This window comes from Taudactylus pleione, unplaced genomic scaffold (genome assembly GCF_031769625.1).
Source record: "Taudactylus pleione unplaced genomic scaffold, aTauple2 ptg001956l, whole genome shotgun sequence".
NCBI lineage: Eukaryota > Metazoa > Chordata > Amphibia > Anura > Myobatrachidae > Taudactylus > Taudactylus pleione.
The window spans coordinates 2,061,992-2,075,697 of NW_028286352.1; the positions used below are offsets into that span (position 1 = coordinate 2,061,992).

The 13,706-nt window shown below is 42.6% G+C and overlaps 1 protein-coding gene across 16 annotated transcripts in view; it reads left to right on the top strand.

The window, feature by feature from the left end:
• Positions 1-13,706, top strand: part of GPHN (gephyrin) — a 383,133-nt gene that overhangs the window by 21,990 nt on the left and 347,437 nt on the right. The window lies entirely within an intron of this gene.

Sequence of the window (13,706 nt, forward strand, 5' to 3'; positions counted from 1 at the left end):
CAAATTTTTCTAAAATCTAGAAGCCAGTCCACCGTCCCCCCAAAAAAATTACAGGAGTGAGGAGCACAGCTCTGTGTGTTATGCAACTGTTATACACACTATACTAGTCCACAAAATGCTCACAGTTGAATGGATACAGTAAAATGAGGCCCCCTCACTGCTCTGCACAGCTCCACTGCTCCACCCCCCACCCTCCAGTAATAACGGACCACATTTCACATAAAACAATGGTGCCATAAAGTACAACAAAGCCCCCCTCCCCTCGTGGTCACACCACTATCCCTCTGAAGCCGCTCCACAATCCCTGGCCACGCATAGACCCTACTCCCGGAGAGCTCTATGCAGCGGGAGTTAGGAGACAGTAGACAGCCGAGCCGTAGACTGGGACAGACAGCAGGGATTAGAGCAGGCCAGGATGGAGAGTCGTCGTCCGTGCAGGCCGGGATGGACAGAGGCACAGCAGTTACCGCAGGTGACACTAAGCACATGCACTCCTGTGCATGATATGAACACCACAATACTATAGGCATGAATCTCCGCTGGAGCTGATGAGGATCTGCTTCCTCCCTCACTGCAAAATCTAGTAGCCAGGCAGCAAAATCTGGTAGCCATGGCGACCTGGCCCCCGGGATTTGTCGAGCCCTGGAATAGGTGGATAAGCGGGCGCGTGCGCGATACTTTTCCGCCTATAAAACAGGCTAAGTAGGCGAAAAGTCTGGGCCGCGAAAAAGTATTGTGGTCCGGCTCAAATTGAATACGGCTCTAAGCAGCAAAGACAGCTAAAGCAGTAACCATGGTGGTGAACACCTGAATAAGGTAGGGGGGGGGAGGGGAGTTAGATCCTCCACAATGTTAAAGAGAACAAAAAAAACCAAAGTACAATAAAGTAAGGGAACAAAAATTGGGAGACTGAAATAACTTTTTGCAGAATTTAGGTCTTATAAGGAATAGACCCGATAGGTCGGTGTAAAGTTGAGGGGTATGGAGACCACAATAGAAAGTTTTGGGGGGGGTTGATATGTCCTGGATAGCTCAGTGTAGTGATAATGCGGCGTCCTGCAATTTTATGATTGTTACTTAAGTAATGGTGTGCACAGATGTTGCCTGGGATATGATTCTCGGGGTAGGAGTACGGTACTGGAGTTACTGGGGGTGGTTCTCTTTGACACAGTATCCTAGGTGTGGGGGTGCGCCTGTGAATGCCTGGACTGAACCGACTGAAACCGACACTCCATTTTGGAAGGACTGCTGATGTATATGGGGGGGATAAAACGGTTGTGGCTCGGGGAACCAGGCGCTGTTACCCCCCTCCAAATTAAGACTTACCTTCTCAGGTCTCTACTACCGCTCTCCCCCCTTGCCGGCTTGTAGTCTTCTTGTGTATCTCCTCCTGTCGTTTCTGGGTCAGTCACGTCTTCGCGGCCCGTCTGGTGCCGCCAGGGTGTGAGATGTCCGTGGTGGTCTCCAGATCGCCTCTCGGTTAGTGTGAATAGATGTAGCACCGACGCGTTTCAACCCTTGTGGGGTCTTCTTCTGGGCAAAGCAATGTGAAGCATGAAGTGTTCAAACGGAGGTTATAAAAGGGTCAGACCATAGTCCCACCTCTTCCTTGGCTGATTGCTTCTTGCTGTCGTGATTGGATACGTTTGGTGTGGTTTTACTCCCTTGAAAAAATGTCACTCAGCCAGGACCATCTAAATAGCTACAGCTAATCAAACCAGAAAACCTGGCATGTTTCGTGTGAATTATAGGTTTTACTTGCTAAACATTAGCACTGATGCAGTAAAAAAAAAAGAATAATATTCAGAATACAGTAAAATAGAATTAGTGTGACATAACAGAATACAATAAAATAAAATAAACTAAATTGACAAAAAATTTAATAAGTAAGTATTAGGAATGTAATTAAATAAAGTCAAATCAGTTGAGGGGAATGGGTTGCTCTGAAAACAGAAGATAGGAAGAGTTTGAATTAGGGGAAATAAAATGCTCAAATGTGTAGGACCTGATAGGATAAAAATCAGACCAAAAAAGTGCGGTCCATGAAGCTTCTTGTAAATGACTGAATGTTTGCCTCCCAATGTTGATATTAGAAATTGTGCCTCAAAATGATGGTATAGCAGTGGGGGATATTTCTCGTAGACCATTTCACTAAAGTTTTAAGATTGGGGTTGTATGCCATTGTTGTGGGACTGGTGAACTAGGTCATCGGTCTAATGTGTATTATAGCTCACTGATGTCTCTGAGATTGGGGGCTGAATGGCAATTGATCAGCGGTGTATACGTATCTGAAAGGTCTAAAAGCTCATATGTTTCTGTCTCACAAAATAGCTGGATAAAAGTGTGTAAGAAATATATAATTATCTACCTTCCTTATATACCCCATAAGTGTTGGATTGTGGGTGGCAGGTGTTGGTGTTTGAGACCTACACTACTGGACACAACTGAACTCATGGTGGTTGTTGACTGAAGAATGTATATGAGTCTGTCACATACGATGGATCTGACTTCATTATCTAAATTCAGGCCCTTAGGCCGGAGGGTGTCCATAACAATCATAACTCGTAGTTCCTCCCTATTGATGTGTTTAATATAGTCTCCTGCTCTCCATTTGGGTTTGACTGATCTAAGACCTGTGAAATCAAGATATACTGGATTGGACTGGTGAAACTCCTTAGTGTGCAGAAATTGGATGTTCTTCGCAGCCTTTCTTTATATTTCGGAGATGCTCATTGATCCTTATTTTGAGTGGGCGAATTGTCCTCCCTATATATTGTTTCTGACAGGGACATTGCAGTAGATGTATTACGCCTTTGCTGTTGCAAGTCAAATTGTCTCGGATTTTAAAGATTGTATTATTGGTTGTTGATTGTATCTGCTTCCTGGGTTTTGTACTCCTTTTTTTCCCAGTGTGCAGGCTTGGCAGGTGCCGCAGTAGAAAAATACTCCCTCTTCTCCCCTTTTTTTGTATCCAAATTTTGGTCAGTGTATTTTGTGTGGAACTGGTTGGTGCTATGTGGTTTCTTACTATTTTGGTTTTTATATCTGGTGCTTTGCGGAAAACTATCTTAGGTTTGGGGGGCAGGCGATGAGTTAAGGATCTCATCGCCGAGGAGGATGGGCCAGTGTTTGTTAGTAATTTGTTTAATTTGTTGAGCTTGGTTATTGTACTGGGTAATGAAATAGATATCGTCAGGATTATCTGTATTTTTTGTTTGTTTTTTTGTATTCTAGGAGGGGCCCCCTATCTGTTTCTTTTACTATTTGGAAAGCCATTTCGATATTCTCAGTTTTGTATTGTTTTTCTAGTAATTGTGTTTTGAGTTGATTTCGTTGAGTTTCATAATCGTCAAGCTTAGTGCAGTTCCGTCTGATCTTCTTAAACTGCCCTATCGGAATGCTGTCCGGCCAACTGGGGTGATGGCCGCTGGTTGCTAGTATAAAACTATTTACGTCTACTTTTTCCAGTAAGTTTTGGTATGAATGCAGTTGTCATCAATAAAAATGTTAAGGTAATGAAATTCCACACTGTTTTTGCTGTATTTGGTAGTAAATCATAAATTATAATAGTTACTGTTAATGTATTCGATGAAGTTGATTAGAGAGTCCTCCCCACCTCGCCAGATGAAAAAAATGTCTATATAACGTGTCCAGAGGACGAGATTTGCGCCAAAGTTATTGTTGGACCAGATGAAATTGTCCTCCCAATAACTCGTTAGGAGGTTTGCGTAATTTGGCGCAAAACCTCGTCCCTATTGCTGTCCCAGTCACTTCTAGGAAGAATTGGTTTTCAAACCATAGGTAATTGTGTGACAAGATAAACTAAATACTTTTGAGAATGAAGTCACTTTGTGTGGTTGTCATGTTGGGGTCACTATCTAAATAGTGCTTGGTGCTCTCTATTCCCTGTGTTTGTCTGATCACAGAATAGAGGGACTTGACATCGCTAGTGACCAGCCACATAGGTCTTGTTCCCAAGCTATCTTAGAGAGGTTATTGAGGATACTAGTGGTATGTTGGAGGTATGATCGTTGATTTTGTGCATAGGGTAGTAAGAAAGTATCAAGGTACCTGGAGATATTAGATGTAAGGGAGTCAATCTCTGAATGATTGGTCGGCCGGGAGATGGTAAAAAAACTGGAATGATCGTGTGTGCCTGGTCTAGGAAGGAGTATTCTTTAGTATTGAGTATTCCTTGCTGGAACCCATCTTTTAATAGTTTACATAATTCTGTCTGATATTCTACTGTTGGGTCTTTATTTAAAGGTATGTATGTAGTATTGTCGTGTAATATCCTGTAGGATTCCTCAATGTATCTGTTTTTGTCATCCTTGACAAACCCTCCACCCTTGTCTGCTGGTTTGATCACTACGTTTTTATTGGTTTTGAAATCCTCTAATGCTCAAGATTCTGCTTTGTTGATGTTATAGGTTCTATTTTTTGGATTTGTGTTGTTTAATCTTCTTAGGTCTTTCTCTAGCATGGTGGTGAAAGTGGCATTGTGGTTGGATATAGTCTGGGTGGGGTAAAACTTGGAGTGGGGTTTATGGTTGGTGTAGAGATAACCATCTTGAGTGGGTTTGACCTGAGGTAATGGTTTTTGGTGAAAAAACTTCTTTGAGTTAATTTCCTTGTAAATTTGTGTATATCCAAATAAGTGTTGAATTTGTCTGGGTTGGTGGTAGGGGCGAACTTGAGACCTTTATCTAAAACTGATGTATGATCATTCGTGATGTTTATGCTGCTTAGATTAAATATACCTCTCCCTATTTCTGTTGTAGTTCCTGGTCTTGTCTTTTTGCCTCACTCACCTCCCTTACATCATCTTCTAGTTTTCTTTTTATTCATTTCTGTAGTGGACTTATGTTGGTTGGCAGGTCCTTTTGTCCTAAAAAAAGGGTCTGCATGTGGCTGTTCTGTTTCTGGTGCTTGTGTGTTAGAGTAGTCGGTGGTGGCTTTGGTTGCAGTGTTCGGTATTAATGTGTTGTGGTGTTCCGTGTTGTTGAGGCTCAAATTCAAAAGTTCCTGTGCTATAGCTAGCCACCCTCTTTCAAGTGACTGTCTGGCTATTAGAAGACCCGGTTGTTCCTCTATGTCGTATATAGAAAATTACTCGTCACTGGTGGTGCTAGTATCAGAGCTCAAAGTGGATCTAGAGTCGTTGTTGAGGTTTTTTTTGGTATTGGTGTCGTGTAAACCTTTGGAATGGATTTGTGTTTGATATTCTTGATATGTTAGGTTGAGTCTTTTATAGATGGGTGTTTGCTGATGTATCTTTGTTGCTTTCTTGGGGACTTGAACCTTGTGGTTATATCTATGTTTGGAGTGGTTTCTCCCTCATTGTATTTTGCCCTTTCTCAAAGTAGATGTGTGTGTTTGCTCTTAGTGGTCCCGTACTTGTCTCTTAGGATCTTTTTCCATTTAGTGGAAATTATTTTGTCTTCTCCTTTATTTAGTTCAGTGATAGTGAGTTCTGCTAGTGTGTGGAATTCTGTATCTTTTTCATAAGGAATGAGAAGAGTATTTAATCGTCCTATCTCTTTGTTTAGATTAGTAAGTTGTTCTGTGTGTGTGTCAATAAGTAGCTGTATGAGCCTGTAAGAGCATTCTTGCAGTATGGTATCCCATAAATCTGTGAATGCTTTAATGTTGTTGTAGTGAGAAGGTGATTTTTAAATTTTTAAGCCAATTTGTTGGTTGAGTATCATCTAAGCCACAGGTTCTCAAACTCGGTCCTCAGGACCCCAAACAATGCATGTTTTCCAGGTCTCCTCAGAATCACAAGTGAAATAATTAGCTCCACCTGTGGATCTTTAAAAATCTGTCAGCGAGTAATGAATACACCTGTGCACCTGCTGGGTAACCTGGAAAACGTGACCTGTGTGGGGTCCTGGGGACCGAGTTTGAGAACCACTGATCTAAGTGTTTGCTGAACACACCACAATTTGTTCTCTTTTGCAATGGTCTTCTCTAATTACGTAATGTACTAAAAAAGTTTTCAATATTGTCTTTCTGTGTGTCTTAGTTACTGACTTGAGAGAATAGTGTGGCGGCCCTCTGTTCCCTAGTCTCTCTATCATTTAATTATCCCATCTACAGGCTTGTGTTAAGTTTTAACCCTTGCTGCACGTGATGTAGACACTTGGGTTAGTACAAATTCTGGATAAATCACTGCACATAGGGCGGGGTGTGCTGCGTCTATGAAGAAGGGTGTCTGACCTTCTGATAATAAATTAAATAAGGATGGTATAGATGCGCTCAAAAACCCCTTTTGTTCTGGTGTGCAAATGAAAATGATAAAAGAAACAAGGTATCTAAAGGTTTAAACTAAACTTTACTATTCGAAACTGAAAGTAAACATGCAAAGATATGGTATAAATGGTATACATTAACAAAACGTAGCTCTGATCAATGTCAGTGATGCAATTAAAAAATTTCCATATTAAGCAGCAAAGACAGCTAAAGCAGTAACGGTGGTGGTGAACACCCGAATAAGGTGTGGGGGGATGGGGGGGGGATTAGATAGATCCTCCACAATGTTAAAGAGAAAAAAAAAAAGGAAGGGAAGAAAAATTGGGAGACTGAAATAACTTGTTGCAGAATTTAGGTCTTATAAGGAATAGACCCGATAGGTCGGTGTAAAGTTGAGGGATATGGAGACCACAATAGAAAGCTTTGGGAGGGGGTCTTCGGGGGGGTTGATATGTCCTGGATATCTCAGTGTAGTTATAATGCGACATCCCGCAATTTGATGATTGTTACTTAAGTAATGGTGTGCACAGATGATGTTGCCCAGAATATGATTCTCGGGGTAGGAGTACGGTAATGGAGTTACTGGGGGTGGTTCTCTTTGACACAGTGTCCTAGGTGTGGCGGTGCGCCGGTGAATGCCTGGACTGAACCGACAGAAACCGACACTCCGTGTTGGAAGGACCGCTTATGTCTGTGGGGGGGATAAATCGGTTGTGGCTCGGGGAACCAGGCGCCGTTACCCCCCTCCAAATCAAGACTTACCTCCTCAGGTCTCTACAGTACTCCGCTCTCACCCCTTACCGGCTTGTAGTCTTCTCGCATATCTTCTATCGTTTCCGGGTCAGTCACGTGTTCATGGCCCATCTGGTACCGCCAAGGTGTGAGATGTCCGTGGTGGTCTCCAGATCGCTTCTCGGTTAGTGTGAATAGGTGTAGCACCAACGCGTTTCAACCCTTGTGGGGTCTTCTTCTGGGCAAAGCAATATGAAGCATGAAGTGTTCAAACGGAGGTTAAAAAAGGCAAATGACCTACAGCCTTGAGAGCATGCGAGCGAGCGAGCAACCTACAGCCTTGAGAGCATTCTAGTGAACAACCTACAGCCTTGAGAGCATTCTAGTGTCAACATACAGTCTGAAGAGCATTCTAGTGAACAAAATACCTCATTGAGAGCATTCTAAACAGCATACAGTCTGGAGAGCATTCTATTGAACAACATACCTCATTGAGATCGTTTTAAACAGCATACAGTCTGCAGAGCATTCTAGTGAACAACATTCAGGGCCTGAGTCTAAGTGCTGGTTTCAATGCTTGGAAATACATGTGAATAACCGCCTCTATTCAGAGTTGGATGCACTGCCTCATCCATTTGCTTGTGAATGTAGCTGATCAGCACACATTTGCACCAGCACTATCCTTAATGCAAGAGATCCATCTGATATCGGACAGAGCTTTGCATACGTACACAATTCCGCCTCTTAAGTCCACGGGACACTTATCCGATATTCGAATGTTGAACATTGGATAAGTGTCCCGTGGACTTAAAAGGCGGAATTGTGTAGAGAAGAATGTTGCGTGTATTTTGTTGTAAATCAGGTGTGTTCTTTCTTTCTCCATGTGTATGTGGTATACTGCCTTCCAGACTCTCCTGACGTTAGAAGAGTCTCTTTCAAGTCTGTAAACTGATCTTCCAATTGTGTATATCTTATTAGTCGCAATAACCCGAGATTTCACTGGTGAAAAGTTTTCGCCAAAAATAATTATCGGGCTATCCTATTAGCCAGCGTTTTCGCTGGTCCGAATTTTTGTATTGTGGTTATCGGAAATACTTCTTTTTTTGGGACCCTGGAGCACCCTTGGGCGATAGGTGCAAATTTTCGCATCTGATTGGATAGCGTGAGATACCCTCCCTCCCAAGGGGATATACCTGCACATTGCTAGTATCCAGAACTATCCTTAGGTGTCTGAAATTAATTCTATTCAGCTGTTTTACTTCCATAAAATCCATGGACTTCCTGCTATTTCCTTTCTGGATAATTCAAATTATTCCAATTTTCTTTTTATGCTGTGTAAATGGAAATGCCCAGTGTCCTTCTATCCCACTCCTTTAGATCAAGAACAGTAGTGTAGGCTCTATTTGGTCACATATCTAGGGGATAGAGGATTTTATTTATCACTGATCAGCACAAAATACCCTGTGTTTTCAAATAATCATAATAACAACATTAATAATAATAATGACAATTGTTAGTTGAAGAACCCTTGTCTTTAGTAACTTTGCACCCCTGTGAATGACCTTTAATGCTGGTAAATATGAGGCCACATTTTGCGATATCGCTGGAGCAGTGCCAAGTTGATGGAGACCATTGGTGAATATGCTTTAAGATCTGGTCTTTGATTGGGCGACAACAGGATATTCTAATCTTGTGTGTGTTTGAGCCAATACAAAGTGGCTTTTGCTGTATGTTTTGGGTCAGAGCCTTTCTGGAATATAAATCGTAACCCAAGACCTAGGTCTCTTGCAAACTGCAGCAGATTTTCCCTCACATTTTATCTAAAATTCACTCCACCTGTTGGGGTCTCCATTTTGGCAAGTTTTCCAGTCCATGAAGCAGACTCTCCTACCCAAAGTTCAGATCTGTTGTGAGGTGCACCAACTGTGTCTATCCCATGGAGAGCCATCTAAATTGTCATAGGTGTCATAGTGATATGCAGTATTAATGAATGGCCTGTTCTAGATGGGATGTGGCCGCCGGTCACAATCCCGACAACGGAATGCCAACTAGGGATCTATGATAGGCATCGAAATACAGACGCCTATCATAATCCCAACACCGAGGATGCCATCCCGAACGAAGGTAAGTCAGGGGCGCCCCTTAGCGTTAGCAGTGGGGGGGGTTAGTATTAGGGAGTCAAGTGTTAGGTTAGGCACCCCCTAGAGAGGAGGGTTAGGGTTGGGCACCTCCAGGGAAAGGTTAGGGTTAGGCAACCCCCGGGAGAGTTTAGTTTAAGGAGCGGTAAGAGGGGGGTTTGGGTTAGTCACCCCCGGGGGTATGTTAGGGTTAGGCACTAAGGGGAGAGATTAGGGTTAGGCATCGGGGAGGGAGTGTTGGGGGGGGCAGGGGAGGTTAGGGTATTTACCTGCCCTTGTCGGGATCTTGATCCCATTGGGCATCCGCTGTCAGGATTTGAGCCGCCGGCATTTCAGCCCCTTTCCGTTGTAGACCATTTCGCAGTTGTGCTAGATCCTTAAACTCTCCTGTACTAGTTTTGAGTGTGTTGTGATCTTCACAATAGAGCTCGTTTGACAATGACAAAGTAAGTGAGGGAACTCTCTCACAGAAAGTTATATTCGTTTTTGTTTATTGAAGTAATTTGCACTTGTGTTTGGATTGCATTGCACCTTGTTTGAATGTTTTTTATTCCATTTAACTGCATCTCACAGGAATTTAAAAAACTTATAATTATTATTATCCTTTATATGGTGTCACAATTAGTCCGCAGTTCCTTAAAAGCACTTAGACGGAAACAGAATGAGAAAGAGGTGACTTACAGTACAAAATATTTAAATAGCCAACAGGGCTACAGAGCCCAAGGGTTAGGTGCCGTCGTAGGCAGTAGGGAGTAGATAATGGTATAAGTATAAGGTAAGGAAAAGCACATGAGGGAAGAGGGCCCTGCTAGTGAGATCTTACATTCTAAAGGGAGGGGCAGATAGACGGGGGGGGATACTTCTTTCCATAGGAGTTCATTATGTGGTGTGTTGGTGTGGCAAGATCTGGAATGGGAAACAGTCTTCTGGGGTAGACGGTATGGTTTTTTACGTAGCAGCCAATGTCCAGGTTGTTTGGTACAAAAAGCCACAGCTATTTTGATTAGCAACAAAAATAAAAACAAAAAACATAAATCCTAGCCTCTCCGGCTCTAACTAAACAAACTGCTTCTTTCTCTATGGGTGGAAGGGCTACTGTTCAACTCACAAAGCAGCAGTTTTTCATCAGCACTCACTTGCAGTAGTAGTGGTGTCTCTCTGCAAGTCAGCAACTTGCTCCCCAGTGAATGAGACACTGACACACCTTTATTAGCCTCTCACAGGTGGTCTGTCAACCACAGAAACAGACTTCCCTTTCCTGGGCGCACGACTCAGAACCACACAGAGCTTTTGATACACGCCCACTGCACTCCCATGGCACTACCGCAAGTCAGGGTGATTCTGTGCGATCCCTTTGCTACCACCCAGTTCACGCCCAGAAACATCCTATTTCATGGAGAGACAGAACAATGGTCATATGCAGAAGCACGTAAAGTCGCTTCTGCGCATTAACTGTGACCAAAAACTTACCCTTTGTGTCCGTGAAGTGAGATCTGTTTGACTCCAGAATGTTTCCATGTGTGTTTCTCCTGCACAGGATCACGACCTTTTACAAAAACAGAAATATCTAACTGCAAACACAGTGAGGTTTATAGGCATTTAGACATATGATTACAAATTAATAATAAAACAAAATAAATGAAAAACAATATATCTAATTTTTTTATTTTGGCTGAAGTACCCAGCGTTGCCCGGGTTTAAATCTTCACGTTTTTAAGTTATGAATGAGTTGGATGTAACTGTCAACATTTTAAAAATAATTAGCAGCTTAGCAGCACTTCCAACACACCCATGAGGAAAGTTCTGCCCTGAGCACTCCACCTATGAAGTCTGACTGGGACCCCGACCACTCCATTAGGAACCCCAGACCAATTGCCACCCCTCTGTGTCGTTTTCATCAAAATCCATCCAGTGGAACGCCCAGAACAGGCTCCCCAGGTTAAAGTTCTGCTCAGCGTGCATCAACGGGAGGTTCAACCGGGACCTCAACCCCTCTAGTACAGTATGTCTTCTGGGATCCAAGTTTTCGTTCAAACCCATCCAGTGGAAGGCTCAGAACAGGCTCCCTGGGTCAAAGTTCTGCCCAGTGTACACAAACGGGAGGTTCGACCAGGTCCTTAACCCCCCTAAAATCCTGGCCAGAATCCAACTGGACCACCTCGCATTGGTTTCATCCCAATCGGTGCAGGTGTGTCCGAATGCATAACCGGATAGACAAACAAACCTACTAATGAATATTATATACAGTGGGTAAAATAAGTGTTGAACACATGAACATTTTTCTCAGTAAATATATTTGTAATGGGGCTATTGTAATGAAATTTTCACCAAATGTCAGCAACAACCCATGCAATCCACACATGCAAAGAAATCAAACCATAGATGTCCATAAATTAAGTTATGTGTAGTAATGTGAAATGACACGGGGAAGAAGTATTGAACACATGAAGAAAGGGAAGTGCAAAAAGGCATGGAAATCCAAGACACCAGCTGAAATCTATCAGTAATTAGAAAGCAATCCTGACCCTTGTCAGTGCAAATTAATATAAGCTGGTTCAGTCCCAACTGATGGCCTATAAAAAGGTGTCTCATTACCAAGTTGTCACACAAGAAACATCTCATGATGGGTAAAAGCAAAGAGCTCTCTCAAGAGCTTTGCAACCTTATTGTTGCAAAACATACTGATGGCATTGGCTACAGAATGATTTCTAAACTTCAGAATGTTCCAGTGAGCACTGTTGGGGCCGTAATCCAGAAGTGGAAAGAACATCATTTCACCATAAACCGGCCACGACCAAGTGCTCCTCGCTAGATTGCTGACAGAGGCGTGAAAAGAATTATCAGAAGAGTTGTCCAAGAGCCAAGGAACACTTGTGGAGAGCTTCAGAAAGACCTGGAATAAGCAGGTACAATTGTTTCAAAGAAAACAATATGTAATACACTCAGCCGCCATGGCCTGTATGCATGCTCACCAACCAAGACTCCATTGTGAAGAAAAAGCATGTTGAAGCTCATTTAAAGTTTGCTGCACAACATTTGGATAAGCCTGTGAAATATTGGGAGAATATAGTCTGGTCAGATAAGACCAAAATTGAACTCTTTGGATGCCACAATACACACCATGTTTGGAGGAGAAATGGCACTGCACACCACCCCAAAAACACCATACCAACAGTGAAATTTGAAGGTGGGAACATCATGGTGTGGGGCTGTTTTTCAGCATACGGTACTGGCATACTTCATATAGTTGAAGGAAGGATGAATGGAAAAATGTACCGAGACAGTCTTGACCAAAATCTGCTGCCATTTACCAGGATGCTGAAGATGAAACAAGGGTGGACATTTCAGCAAGACAATGATCCCAAACACACAGCCAAGGACACTCTCAATTGGTTTCAGAGAAAGAAAATAAAGTTGCTAGAATGGCCCAGCCAATCACCTGACTTGAATCCAATTGAAAATCTATGGAAAGAACTAAAGATCAGAGTTCATAGAAGAGGCCCATGGAACCTTCAAGATTTGAAGACTGTGTGGAAGAATGGGCCAATATCACACCTGAGCAATGCATGCGACTAGTTTCTCCATACAGGAGGCGTCTTGAAGCTGTCATTACCAACAATGGCTTTTGTACGAAGTATTCAATACATTTCAGTAAGCGTGTTCAGTACTTTTTCCCTGTGTCATATCACATTACTACACATAACTTAATTTATGGACATCCATGGTTTGATTTCTTTGCATGTGTGGATTGTATGGGTTGTTGCTGACATTGGGTGAAAATGTCATTACAATAGTTCCATTACACATATATTTACTGAGAAAACTGTTCATGTGTTCAATACTTATTTTACGTGCTGTATAAGACTTATTATATATATATATATATATATATATATATATATATATATATATATAATATGTCTCCAGTGTGAACGTGGTATAATAAGCAGCATTTTCTTACTGCTTTGCAGCCTGTTATTACACTCCAACAATACAGCATACAGCACTTCACAAGACTTCATAAGGCAGGCATGGCAGCAAAGTGACTATTGATATTTTCCTTTCAGAAAACATTCTGTATTGTGGATTGTACGTAACACGTGTTCCTGCCAACATGTGATACTCTCGGTTAAGGCTTTTTTTTCCCTGCCATAGTAGAGTAGTGCTAAAGCATTTGTAATAAATGCTTCTTGTCATGACTGCTATAACATGTTTTGCATTTTTACTGGGCTCATTTGTTTTGTTTTTCATGTTTTTTGTTAACTGTAAAGGAAAACGGAATGTAGTCAGGAAGCCAACAGTCTAAATGCCGACCGCCGGCTTCCCGACTGTCAAATCCTGGCAAGGTACTAATGACAGTCGTCGAAAACCCGACGCCTGTCATTAGACCTACGCTGGAAGCCCGGCATATCGAACGAAGGTAAGCCGGGCGCAGACAGCAGCGGGGGTGAGGGTTAGGTTTTAGGGCTCCTTATGGTTAGGCAGCCCCCTGGGAGGGTTAGGTTTAGGCACTTAGAGGGGGGTTAGGGTAAGGCACTAGGGTGGGAGGTTAGGGTTAGGCATCCCTAAGAGAGGGTTAGGGTA